We start from the raw sequence: 11,959 nt of genomic DNA, 5'->3' as shown, positions 1-11,959 counted from the left end.
TAAAAAAACTGAAGCTGGGAAAACTTAAAGACTGAAGGGATGAACCTTCGTTTCAAGTTAAATCGAGGAACAACACAAAAGTCGTTGTTATGATCGACAAGCTATCCATTGTCGGAAAGGACAAGGTCACGGGTTTAATTTCGGAACAAAATAGACATATTCAATTCGTTGAAAGGAACTTCCAAAAATATAATTAGGAAAGAAATAGAACTCATCATAGATAAAGTATGATATGGAAACGTCACGGTTGAAGCCGTAAAAAAAATATAATAGGTCGAGGGTTCACAAGAATCGATTGTGAAGAGGTGAAACGGCCGCACAAATTACTCGTCGCAGCCGGCAAAGTTAGCCGCAAATCACACGATCGTAGTTGGTTACTAGCTAAACACTACGATCTCTAAATCATCCGGACTTGATGATCTGCCTTATCAATTGTCTTATCCGAAAAATTATTCGCATTGCATCCTTGGTCGAAGGACATCTCCTTCAGCTACATATAGTTATTTGGGCTTTATGGAGTTAGATAGTCCTACATCCATCAAGTGAAATGATAAGTTTTTTTAGAGTAGTTGTATAAGACATGGTGTACGAGTAACTCTAAGACATACTTACGTGGAGGGGGTAATGATTGATCAAGAAGGACCATGGCATGGTTAGTGACCCCCATTGCACTTGGAACAAAGTAGATAGAGATTAAATTCATAACGTGTGCCACCAGACATTACAAACTTGCTATTTCTTTTCGTGTTTTCGCAAATGCAATTGTTCAGAACAAACTCGCTATTTTTTCCATCTTCTTTTCCAGTTTTCACGACAATGGAAATCACTCTATATGGTTGTTCTTCATGAATCTTCGAACTGATCAATTGATGTAATCTGCTTAATTTTAGCAGTCTATCCATATCTTTCAGTTTAAGAGCAAGCCCAGGGATGAAAGTCATTTTTGGAAATTAATCGAATCAATCAATAAGATATCGAATCAATCAATACGGATGAAAGTCATTAGTAGTAGAAGTACTTTTGCTTGTAGTAGAAGTACTTTTGCTACAAAAAAGCAAAAAATTATCAAAAGTTTATTTGAGAAAAAAGTATTATCTTATAACTAAAAAAAAGTCAAAAAGTTAGTTATGTACGGTAATTTATTTATATTTTTCTTTTCTCTTGAAAATACTTGGTTTCATTTGAATTTTATTTATGTTTTCACGATTGTTCTTGTGGAAAAGTTGGTGGTGATATTAATGGTAGCGGCAGTGATGGTGGAGCCTTGGATTGTATGGTGATCTGGGCGTAGTGGTTGCTGATGTCGAAAATTGGCTCCCGGTTAAATCAGCATGAAAAAGGGAGTTGATGCATGACAACCTCCGTTATGATGGTATATTTTGTTTAGAGATGAGAGATTCCTCTGTTCAGCTCTGCTTCTCTGCTCTACTTCTCTGCTCTGCTCTGCTCCACGCTCCTTGCTCCTTGCTCCACGCTCCTTGCTCCACGCTCCTTGCTCCTTGTTCCTGTTCATCTGTTCCCGAGGGGGGAAAACCTGCAAAGGGTTCGAAACCGCTCTGACGCTCAAGACAGTCAGGGTGCTCTTTGTAGTAAAAGAATGAATATTGATCGATCCTTTTGGGGTGCGAGTTATGAGAACTCTGAGTTTGGGGTGATCTTTCTGGAGAGTGAAGAGATCGTGTCCTGTGAAGGACGAAGTGGGGGGCCTTTTATAGGCGAAGTTAGACTGACTGTGATTAGTGGAGGTGGTGAGGCGGTGGCCGTCAAACCGTAAGGAAAGTTACCTCTTTTGCGTATCCAAGGTTTCTCTTCGAGTCTATCCCGGATCTCTGATAAGTGAAAGTTCCTAAGTTCAAGGATACTTTGTATGTATCTTGCCGAAGTGATAGACTTTAAAGGAGAAGTTTCCTCGTATAGATACGTGGAGTCCGATCGGGCTTAAACACTTCAAGATGTGTGGCCGACTGAGACCTTTCTGGAAAGTCCGGGATTAAGTCGTTAGGTCGCGCAGCGCTGATATCTCCCCAGTTCTGGGCGTAAGATATGGGCCGAACCTGTGGAGACCTCCCTTATTCCTCTTAAGTCCCCAAGGCTGATCTGTCCATGCCAAGGGCGTTTAATGCAGAGCTGGTTTCTTCCGGCCGATCTCCCAGTTAAGGGAACGTATGGTGGACCGTTAGATTTTTAATTGTCCTGCTGCCTTAAGCCGAGTCGTTCCAAGAGACTTCAGGTCTGATCTTGACTTTTCAGTCGTTAGTCAATGGATGAACATTTTATGCATCGTCAGTGGTGATGGTGGCAGGGCCAACCTAGGCCCAAAACCTCCAAATCAGTGGCTTTGAGCCCCAAATTTTAGTGACCATAAGAGCCCAGACGTTTTAGAACCTAGATTAAAAATTGCGAAATCATATGCTGAAGGTTAGCTGAGTTGGTAGTTTGCGTTAATACTTCTCAAGAGCTCATGGTTTTGAACCACCTTATCTATATATTTTATTCTTTTTTCCATCTTTCCAGTTCATGTACTTTTTTTTTATTTCACACAATTCTCTTGATCCGTTAATAAACATAAAGCTTAAAACAAATTTTAGTAAATGAATTTGTTGTTCCATAAGTTATATTAAGGTGTACTATTTTTCCGATTATTTGCGCCTAACTTTTTCTAGAAACTAGAAAGTATAATTGTAGTCAAATTCAACTATATTGTTAATTATTATGATTCAATCTTTCATTCCAATATGGTAGTACCCAGAATAATCTTTCTGAAGTTTTTAGAACTGATAATGAATTCATAGTTAAAAACTGATACATATTTTAGAAATTTTGTCTGAACACTAAAGTATTTAAAAGTTGGAGTTTTTCTCTTTTTTTCTTTACATTTTTTCAGTTAACTTCGAGCAGTTTAACTTAAAAAAAATAGAAAATTGCTAATATATATGTACAAGTTGTCTAAATCAAATGACACTTGTTAGCTTAAGAAAAGGGCCTCAATTTCAAGGTCTGCTTTTAGCCTACGGAAATCTTGGATGGGTCCTTGATGGTGGTATAGTGGTGGTAAGGTACGGAGGTTGAGGTGGTGGTGGATAAGGTATGGTGGTGGTGGTTGATAAGGTGTGGTTGTAGTTGTTGAGCTACGGTTGTTGTGGTGGAGGTACAATGGTGTGATGGAAATTTTGTTGTGGCGGTGGATCGTAGGTAGACATTCAAAAAAATGATGGTAAAATAAATTTCTTGTGTATGTCGAACAAAAGTTACTTAACTTAAAAAGTGATACTCTATTTTTAGTTGGATATTAGTGAAACCCTCTTACCCCTTTAATGTACTTGAAAATACGAAAATACTCTTATCTTCATTGTTTTATCTATTTTTTTCTTCGATCTCTTATACCTCTTCGATGTCATGCTTTGCCGACTTATCTTTATTTCTCATATCTATTTTTTTCTCTCTTATCCATCTTTTCCTTACTTTACCAACTGGAAAATTTAAAATTAATAAATCACAACAATTAGAAATAAATAAAAAATGGTACATTGCAAGATTTCTTTTAACTTCTCATTTGTTCTTTATTTTATGTTAAAATTAATGTTTCCAAGTGTAACAAATTTGAAGAAGACCTCTTGATATATGTTGTTCTTTCTATTAATTATAAGTCGTATACATTCAAAAAATGCAAATAGAAATTATGTCAGAGGTGCAATTGCGGGGATGGTAACTCCAACGACGATCACGCTGCGTGAGTTGCAAGGCATTGAAGCGGGGCTGAGACTAGCATGCTCAATGAATGAACGACGAATTCAGGATAGTTTCGTACTTCAACTCTACTAATGCTCGTCCTCTATAACACTGTTGGAGAATATGGAGAAGCATTTCTCAACACAAGGGGTCTTTTGAATACTTTAATACTAAGCATACTTATAGAGAGGCAAATAGGGCAGCTGATTATCTAGCTAGTTGGTAGACAAATCTGTCTTTGCTATAGATTTCCTTATCGGAGTTTCCACAAGAGCTAATGAATATCATTGAAGACGATAGATCAGGTAGATCATTCTTAAGAAGTTAGGTTTTGTTTGTTTATTTTTACATGTTTTTTTGTGTCTGAGCTCTCTCTCTTAGTGTATCGTTTCAAAAATAAAAAATAAAAAACACTTTAAGGTATTTGGGGTGCCCTTGAACACTAGTAACATCCATCAACTACAAGAAAAAGTTATATAGAGTAGTTGTATAAGAGAAGGTTGATGAGTGACACTAAAACATACTTACCTGGATGGGGTCAATAGTTGATCAAGGAGGACCATGGCCTAGGTTAGTGACCTCCATTGCACTTGGGAGGGGTATTCGCTTAAGATCTACCCAAGTGGTGTAGTCTTTGACATAATTTGTGACAGAGCGGTATGCGTTCCAGCGGCCCCTGCCTATTTACTGTTTGATGTTTTTATCCTTGAAGTTCATATATATTAGTTTTCTAGCAATTGCAAAAACTAGATGAAAGTCCTTATCAATAAGGATAACTAGAGTGTCGACTGATTGATACTGTTGCTCAGAACTGAGGCTGCCGGCAGAAGTCTTTTGTAGTGATTCCAAGACCACTAGTCTACCATTGTATGTATGACAGAAGAAAGCTTTGACTTGAAATTAATTTATGAAATTTATGAAAATCAACGACCACCAGAGAGGATTGACTCAGCGATCGATGACGATGTTCCTTGACGTGACACCGCCTGATTGATACTGTTGCTCATATTGACGACCCGCAGCTCTGCAGGTGGCAAATCTCCTTCCAAGTATTGGACAACTTGTTTCATGGTGGGCCTAGCTGCTGGAACACTATGAGAACAGAACAAACCCAACTTCAGAACCAACTCCATCTCTTCAACCACATATTCACCTCTCAAATTTGGATCACTTGTTTCTAAAATTAAGCCTTTACTCCAACAAGAAAACACCCAGTCCACCAAAACTAGATCCTCTTCGGTCTCAGATTGGTATAGTTCTGCAGGTTTCTTTCCACATGCAACTTCAAGCAAGAATTGTCCAAATGCAAAGACATCGGTGCTGGTCGTTCCCTTTCCAGTTCTAGTCAGTTCTGGTGCTATGAAACCAAATGTCCCAACCACATTGGTTGTCTGAGGATTGGTTCCACGATCATACAATCTTGCTAGACCAAAATCTCCCAATTTCGCATTCATTTCGCCATCTAATAGAATGTTACTAGCTTTGATGTCTCTGTGAATCACAACCTGTTCCCACCCTTCGTGCAAATAAACTAATCCACTTGCCACATCTTTGATGATTTTAAATCTTTGGTTCCAATTTAGTGTCAGTGATGAGTTCATTTGAGAGCCAAAGAGGAACTTGTCCAGGCTTCCGTTAGGCATGTAATCGTAGACCAAAAGTAACTCTCTTTTACGTCTGCAATAACCTAATAGTTGTACCAAGTTTTTGTGCCGAAGTTCACCAATACTAACAATCTCCGCTATAAATTCTCTTATGCCCTGTCTTGAATCATGGGAAACTCTTTTGACGGCTACTTCGAGGTTAGAAGTTGGTAATACACCTCTGTAGACCCTGCCGAAGCCACCGACACCAAGAACCTCCTTCTCTCCAAACCCCTCTGTAGCAATGTATAGATCTTCATATCTGAATCTCTGGCTACCGTAGTTTAGTTCCCAATCTTCCACAATATCGGCAAACTTCCTCTTCCTTCTTATGATAAAAAAGATGACAATGATCATAGTTAACACAAGAATTGGGACCAATATAGGTAATCCATACACCAAAATCTTTGGTTTCTTCTTCGATCCTATTCTAGGTAGATTAGGAACTCGCGAGAGGTCGAGTTTTTGAGCTCTCCCATTCATCTTAAAGCTCCATCCTAATATATAATGTGATGTTAACAATTTTATGCTTGCTGCAGAGAAGCCTACGTACATCGAATCTAATATGACAGTTGAAAGATCTTGGGACAAAGACAAGAGTGGAATATCTGGTTTAGGTATGTTAATTGGAGCTATTGTTACATTAAGTTGCTTTTCCACCCCATCATATTCTACCCAAACTTGCATTGGTTGTCCGCTTGCAAGGCTTAAGTTCCTGAAACCACCTTCTCTGCTACTAAAGTACTTGGGAGGAGATGATTGAACGGAATTGACACTATTGATATATATTCCGACCTTGTAGTTATCTAGTTCCACAGCAACGACATTGTTTGAGGGATTTCCGTTGCTCGATTTATTGAATAAGCCTACATATTGTATTGGTAAACGTCCTGGTTGAGCCTCTTGGTGAGGTGAAAGAAAAAAGGCTATTCCATTAGCGCTTAAATCTTGATATTTGCAGGTTATGGCAAAAATAAAAGTAGTAGAGAAAGAAAGTGTAGTTGTTCTAGCAGTAGTGTTACCATTTGGATCTGGTGGTGATGATGATGAATTATTGATCTTGAATTTAAGCGGACGAGAGTAGAAGGAATGGCCTATTCCTGTTTTGGTGTCATTGTCTAAACTTAATAGACCATTGGGTGTGACAGAAGCTACTCCGTCGAGATGCAGATTAGCTGCATCTCTGAAACCATTATAAACGAAACCAAAATTATACTCTGACGAGGCTTCAACACTTTTATTTAGAACAAATACCATGGTAGATACAAACTTGAAGAGTAACAATATTATGGTCGGATTCTTCATTTGTAAGCATAATCTCACTCTCTCTTATTATGTGGTCTTATATTTCTCGCAGCTCTAAAAAGAAAGAGTCAACTAAAAGCCCTGCAGATTTAATGTGGTAGGGGCCGATCACCAAACACTAACCTAATTTTGGGGTAACCCTTAAATATCCAAGGGCAGTTTTATAGGCCCCCCAGTTCTTGCTAAAAGGCCCCCCATTACTCTATTGACTTAGTACAAAGTCGTTGACTTAATTTGGTTAAAGGGCCCCCCATGGAGTGGTAAAGCAAACCCCCTTTAAGGGTGTAGTTTACTCACTTTAGCAATTTAGTTAAGAAAACAATAAATCTTCCCAAAACGCAAATCCCTAGACATTCTTCTTCTTCTTCTTCCACTCTTCTTCCACCGAAATCGTCATCTATCACCGACGACCATTAGTAACGGGGCGAGTTCACCGAAATTGTGCAACATCTCTGTTGGAAGTGACTCGAATATGGATTGTAAGAAAGAGAGACACTTTAAGAAGAATTGTCCTGAGCTTAGGAAGAAGCTAGGTGAGGCAGCAGTCATCGAACAAGATGATGGTAGTGTCTTGGAAATCATTGAAGAATGTGATGAAGCTATGATTCTGGCGATCAATGCCTGCTTCGCTGAAGATAGGTGGATTTTGGATACTGGTTGTACATTCCATGTAGGTCCTCATAAGGAATGGTTTTCCACTTACTCAGTCATTAATGGCGGTAAGGTGTTGATGGGAAACGACGCTCCTTGTAAGGTGGTTGGAATTGGTACTATTCAGATCAAGATGCACGATGGTGTTGTGAGGACTATAACAAAAATCAGACATGTTCCAGATTTGAAGAGGAATCTAATCTCTTTGGGAACTCTGGATGATAATGGTTGCAAATATATTGGTGAAGGTGATGTTCTTCGGATTTCTAAGGGGAGTCTTACAGTTATGAAGGGGTTGAAAAAGAATGGTCTATAAGTGCTACAGGGTAACACAGTTACCGGATCTGTAGCGGTATCATCATCAAACAAGGAAGTTGAGACTACCAAGATATGGCATATGCAGTTAGGGTATATGAGTGAAAGGGGGATGGCTATACTTTGTAAGCAGGATTTACTCTGTGGACAAAAGGTTGGAAAATTGGAATTCTGTGAACATTGTATCTTCGGGAAGCAATGTAAAGTTCAGTACTGCGGTTCATAATACCAAAGGAACTCAGGATTACATCCATTCAGATCTTTGGGGTCCCTCTCGGGTCAGCTCACATAGTGGGGGTAAATACATGTTAACCTTGATAGATGATTTTTCCAGGAAAGTATGGGTCTATATACTGAAACGCAAAGATGAGGCATTCGTCAAGTTCAAGCAGTGGAAGACCTTAATCGAGAAGCAGACTGGAAAATTGATCAAACGCTTGAGGACTGACAATGGCATGGAATTTTGCAGAAACGAGTTTAATAGGTTCTACGTAGACGAAGGGATAGTGAGACACCATACGATCAGAAATACCCCACAGCAGAATGGGGTGACAGAACGTATGAACAGAACTCTGTTGGAACGAGCTCGTTGTATGCTTTCGAATGCAGGGCTGCCGGAGGTGTTCAGAGCTGAAGCAATGAACATGGCAGAGTATCTGGAAAAATTTCATCATGTACATCTATTGAGTGTAAAACTCCTAATGAGGTGTGGTCTGGTTATCCTGCTAAGTATGAGAACTTGAGGATCTTTGGTTGTCCGGCTTATGCACATGTTAAAGAAGGTAAACTTGATCCGAGGGCTAAGAAATGTGAATTTCTTGGGTATGAGCCCGGAGTTAAGGGTTATCAATTGTGGAATCCAGATGGAAAATCGAAGAAGTTTCTCATAAGTAGAGATGTTACTTTTGATGAGTTAGCCATGGTAACTTAGAAGGTAACGCCTGTAGATGCTCGGGAGGGTGTTGGTAAACAGGTGGAGCAGGAAGATCATAGGGAGCAGGTGGAGTTTGAGATAGACACTCCGGAAGAGGTTGGGCCTTAGGTAGATGAGCAAGCTGAGGAAGATGAACCAGAGCTGGTTCATTACAGTGGTGCGAGGAACAGGGGAAGGAGAGACATATTTGGGCACCAGAAAGGTATGGGATGGCAGATAAGGTTGGATTTGCACTTAGTGTGGGAGAAAAAATTGATGGAGGTGAACCATGCACCTAAGAAGAAGCTATGAGGAGTGATGAATCAAAACAGAGGTCAATTAATCACTAAAACTTATGTTGGACATAAGATAGTGGTTAATGTGACTAGAATCAACTAAGTGCTCGAATTTAGGAGAAGGTTTTAGAAACTTAACCTAAATCTAGTAATGAATCAGTATGACGGAAAATATTGATAAGATCAATAGTCTAAGTCATAACAAATCTTCCAAAGGGATAGTGTCTAAATACAAACTGCATACCCACAAGAAACCCAAAAATGTTATAGAAATTGGAAGAATTCCATATGAATATGGATTTTAGAAAGATTCTAAAATAGCCTTTCAATTATAGTCTGAAAACTTTGGACATAGTTTCTTCTTCTTTAAAAGAAGAAATATGGGGGTTTTCCCTCAAAACATCGAAACGAAATTAGATTGTTGCTCTCGATGGTGTCTTCCTTAAAAGTAGTTGTTTCAAGAAGACAAGTGGGAGAAAATATTCGAATCTGATTCAAACAGAGCAACAAAAGAACACAATGGGAGTACGAGAAACTCACCAAACTTCTTAAGATAAGTTAAGAAGGTTCTATGACATTGTTCAGAAATCCCATTGAGTCTTCATAAGACTCACATAAACTATAGCGGAACCAGACTCTGAAAATTGACTAAGAGTCAATAGATCGAAAGTAAGAGTTGGTATCTAAACATTCATAAAAGAAATTCAAGGGTTGATTTTCTGAAAAGAATGGTTAGATTCTTATTCGACAAGAGGGTACGTGGGAATGAAACAAGTTAGTTTCACGTCCTATATGTGAGACATACGAGATTTGAGAAAACAGTTAAAAAGAACTGACTCAATAGGACACCAGACGAGGGATAATAAATTGGGCATCGAAATCTATAAAGTTATAGATTAACAGATGATACGACTCATTCAAAAGAAGTTTTGAAGAAGTCCAACTAGAAATACTCCTAGAGAGATTCTACTCATCTCTCATGGATCACTGCTAAGCAAGAAATCAGAACTTGGAATTCTGATGAGCAAAAGCACACATGAGGGAACACTTATGTCACAAAGCATAAAGATCGATTATAAAGATGATCGATGTTTACTTGCACATCTAGAAATACGTAAAGTATTTGATGTCGTCGCCCCATAAACAACAGAGAAGTTCCAAAGGATACTTGGAGTATCTAAGAAAGTATCTCTGAAAGTAAAAGTTGAAGAAAGTCATAAATGCAATCTTCCGAAAATAAAGATAGGAATCTTTTAGGAAGGACAATCATGTGGAAAAGAAGTTTTTCACAGTGGGAGTCGTTGCAAACTCTACTAGTAAAGAAAGAACAATTAGGACTTAGGAAGTGTTAGTTTCAGTTTAAGAAAACTGACATTATCGTAAAAGTTGACGAAGGCGTTCTTCAGCATGATAATGATAAGCAAAGTGAAAACGAAAAGTGGATTAAATCCACAAAAATAAACTGTCACCATAGATCAAACATGGAAGATGTACGAATCTAAGGAGTTAGGGTCATGAAAGACTGCCCTAAGAGACTTGTAAAATTGGGCACGTAAAGAGCTTACGTGGGGAACTCACTTTTACAAACTCTTGTTATCCGAAACAAATTAAATTTATTTCGTCATCTAAATTTTGGTTTTGAATTTAGACGATAGTCCAAAAATGATGGAAAGCTCCAGGCAGGTTTGTTAGATAAGTGATCTAATGAAAGAAACCCTGCTATGTGAACATGGAAGCATTCCGTTATAAAATAACCCTAGTCCAGGACATCGATTGGACAACGATGACCTAAGAAGACTAGCATGAGTGATTGACAAGATAATGTTGTTTCTTGGGCTATAGGAATTAGAGAATTCAAGTCAACTTCATGTTGGGATTTACACCCTTCTACTAGTGTTTATAGCGGAAATATGACATCTAATGTCTACACTAGTATTCCCAGGATCACATGCAAAACTAGTAATTAATCTAATGGAGATAGTAGATTACCTTAATCGCTTTTCCCTCGAACTAGTTGAATTGATTGAAGAAGACCAAGAGCTTCAAGTGTAGCTCCTCTACTTGGGACACGAGCAATCAATTTGATCTCCCACCTTGTTGTATAGCTAGCACACCAATGGTGGTTGGAAAAGAAGAACACCTTCTTCTTTGACTAGATTGATAGTTAATGGGAATTAGCTCACTTTCTCCTCTCTACTTGATGTGGTAGAGTAAGAAAGCTTAGAGAGAAATTCCACACCTTATTCTCTGCCCTAAGAGTGTTTATATAGAACCCTAATAAGAATCCACCTCCTTTTAGGTTTCCTAAAACACCCTTTAGAATAAGATTTAGGGAAATAGTCGAAAATAGCAACTATTGGTATTTTCTCAATTCCCTAAGTAGGAGGTGTCCAAACACCACGAAAATTGGCATATATAATGTTTATTATATCAGAAACTAACCCTCCAAAATTCAGCCCAATCCGAGTCCTAGAAGTACCCGAACCGGTCTAGGCCCAAAAACCCTGTTTTTGGCCTTTTTGTACTATCTTTGCCTAATTCCTTTTTAGGCCTATGAGATATGTTTATGGGACACTCCCATGATTATATCTCACTCCCACTAGTCATATCCTAGATCAATTTGTCACTCTTATGTGTAACCCGTTGTAGGATCCGATCGAAGTTAGCCGCGAATTACTTCGTAATTCGACGATCGTAGTTGGTCTCTAGCTACAACTCTACGATCCCTAAATCAATCGGACTTGATGATCTTCCACATCAATTGTCCTATCCGACAAATTGTTCGCATTGTCACCTTGGTCGAAGGACATCTCCTTCAACTCCTTCAGACTCCCACTTGGACTTAGAACAAGTGCAATGCCTCGATTCCCGTGTCAATTTAGTATCCCATCTGATACGTCACATCATTCAGACTTTCTTGATATCCGAGTACAACTGTAAAAGACAAACGATTAACTTTTAATCCGTTTGAGCGCGGCCACGCATTTTCAGTTGCTACTCATCAAGTGGCCTTGAGACACTTTGTACCTAATGTGATTAGGGTGACACAATCCATTCTTGCGCTCCCACTTAACTTCATGTCTATCCTGTCCTTCCCAATATCCGTC

At 38.8% G+C, this 11,959-nt stretch overlaps 1 non-coding gene and 1 pseudogene across 2 annotated transcripts; one reads left to right on the top strand and one right to left on the bottom strand.

Annotated features, from left to right (window-relative positions):
• Nucleotides 1–3,991: 3,991 nt before the first annotated feature.
• LOC147566905 (L-type lectin-domain containing receptor kinase IV.1 pseudogene) lies at nucleotides 3,992–6,704 on the bottom strand (annotated as a pseudogene). Its single transcript, XR_015230589.1, has one exon. The product of XR_015230589.1 is annotated as an L-type lectin-domain containing receptor kinase IV.1 pseudogene (transcript).
• Nucleotides 4,250–4,408, top strand: LOC147566906 (U1 spliceosomal RNA). Its single transcript, XR_015231516.1, has one exon. It is a non-coding gene; the product is annotated as a U1 spliceosomal RNA (small nuclear RNA).
• Nucleotides 6,705–11,959: the final 5,255 nt, after the last annotated feature.

The sequence above is a fragment of the Eschscholzia californica genome, unplaced genomic scaffold, assembly GCF_041429995.1.
Source record: "Eschscholzia californica isolate CP2 unplaced genomic scaffold, dmEscCali1.0.p SCAF_1, whole genome shotgun sequence".
NCBI lineage: Eukaryota > Viridiplantae > Streptophyta > Magnoliopsida > Ranunculales > Papaveraceae > Eschscholzia > Eschscholzia californica.
This window is presented reverse-complemented; position numbering and strand designations above follow the sequence as displayed.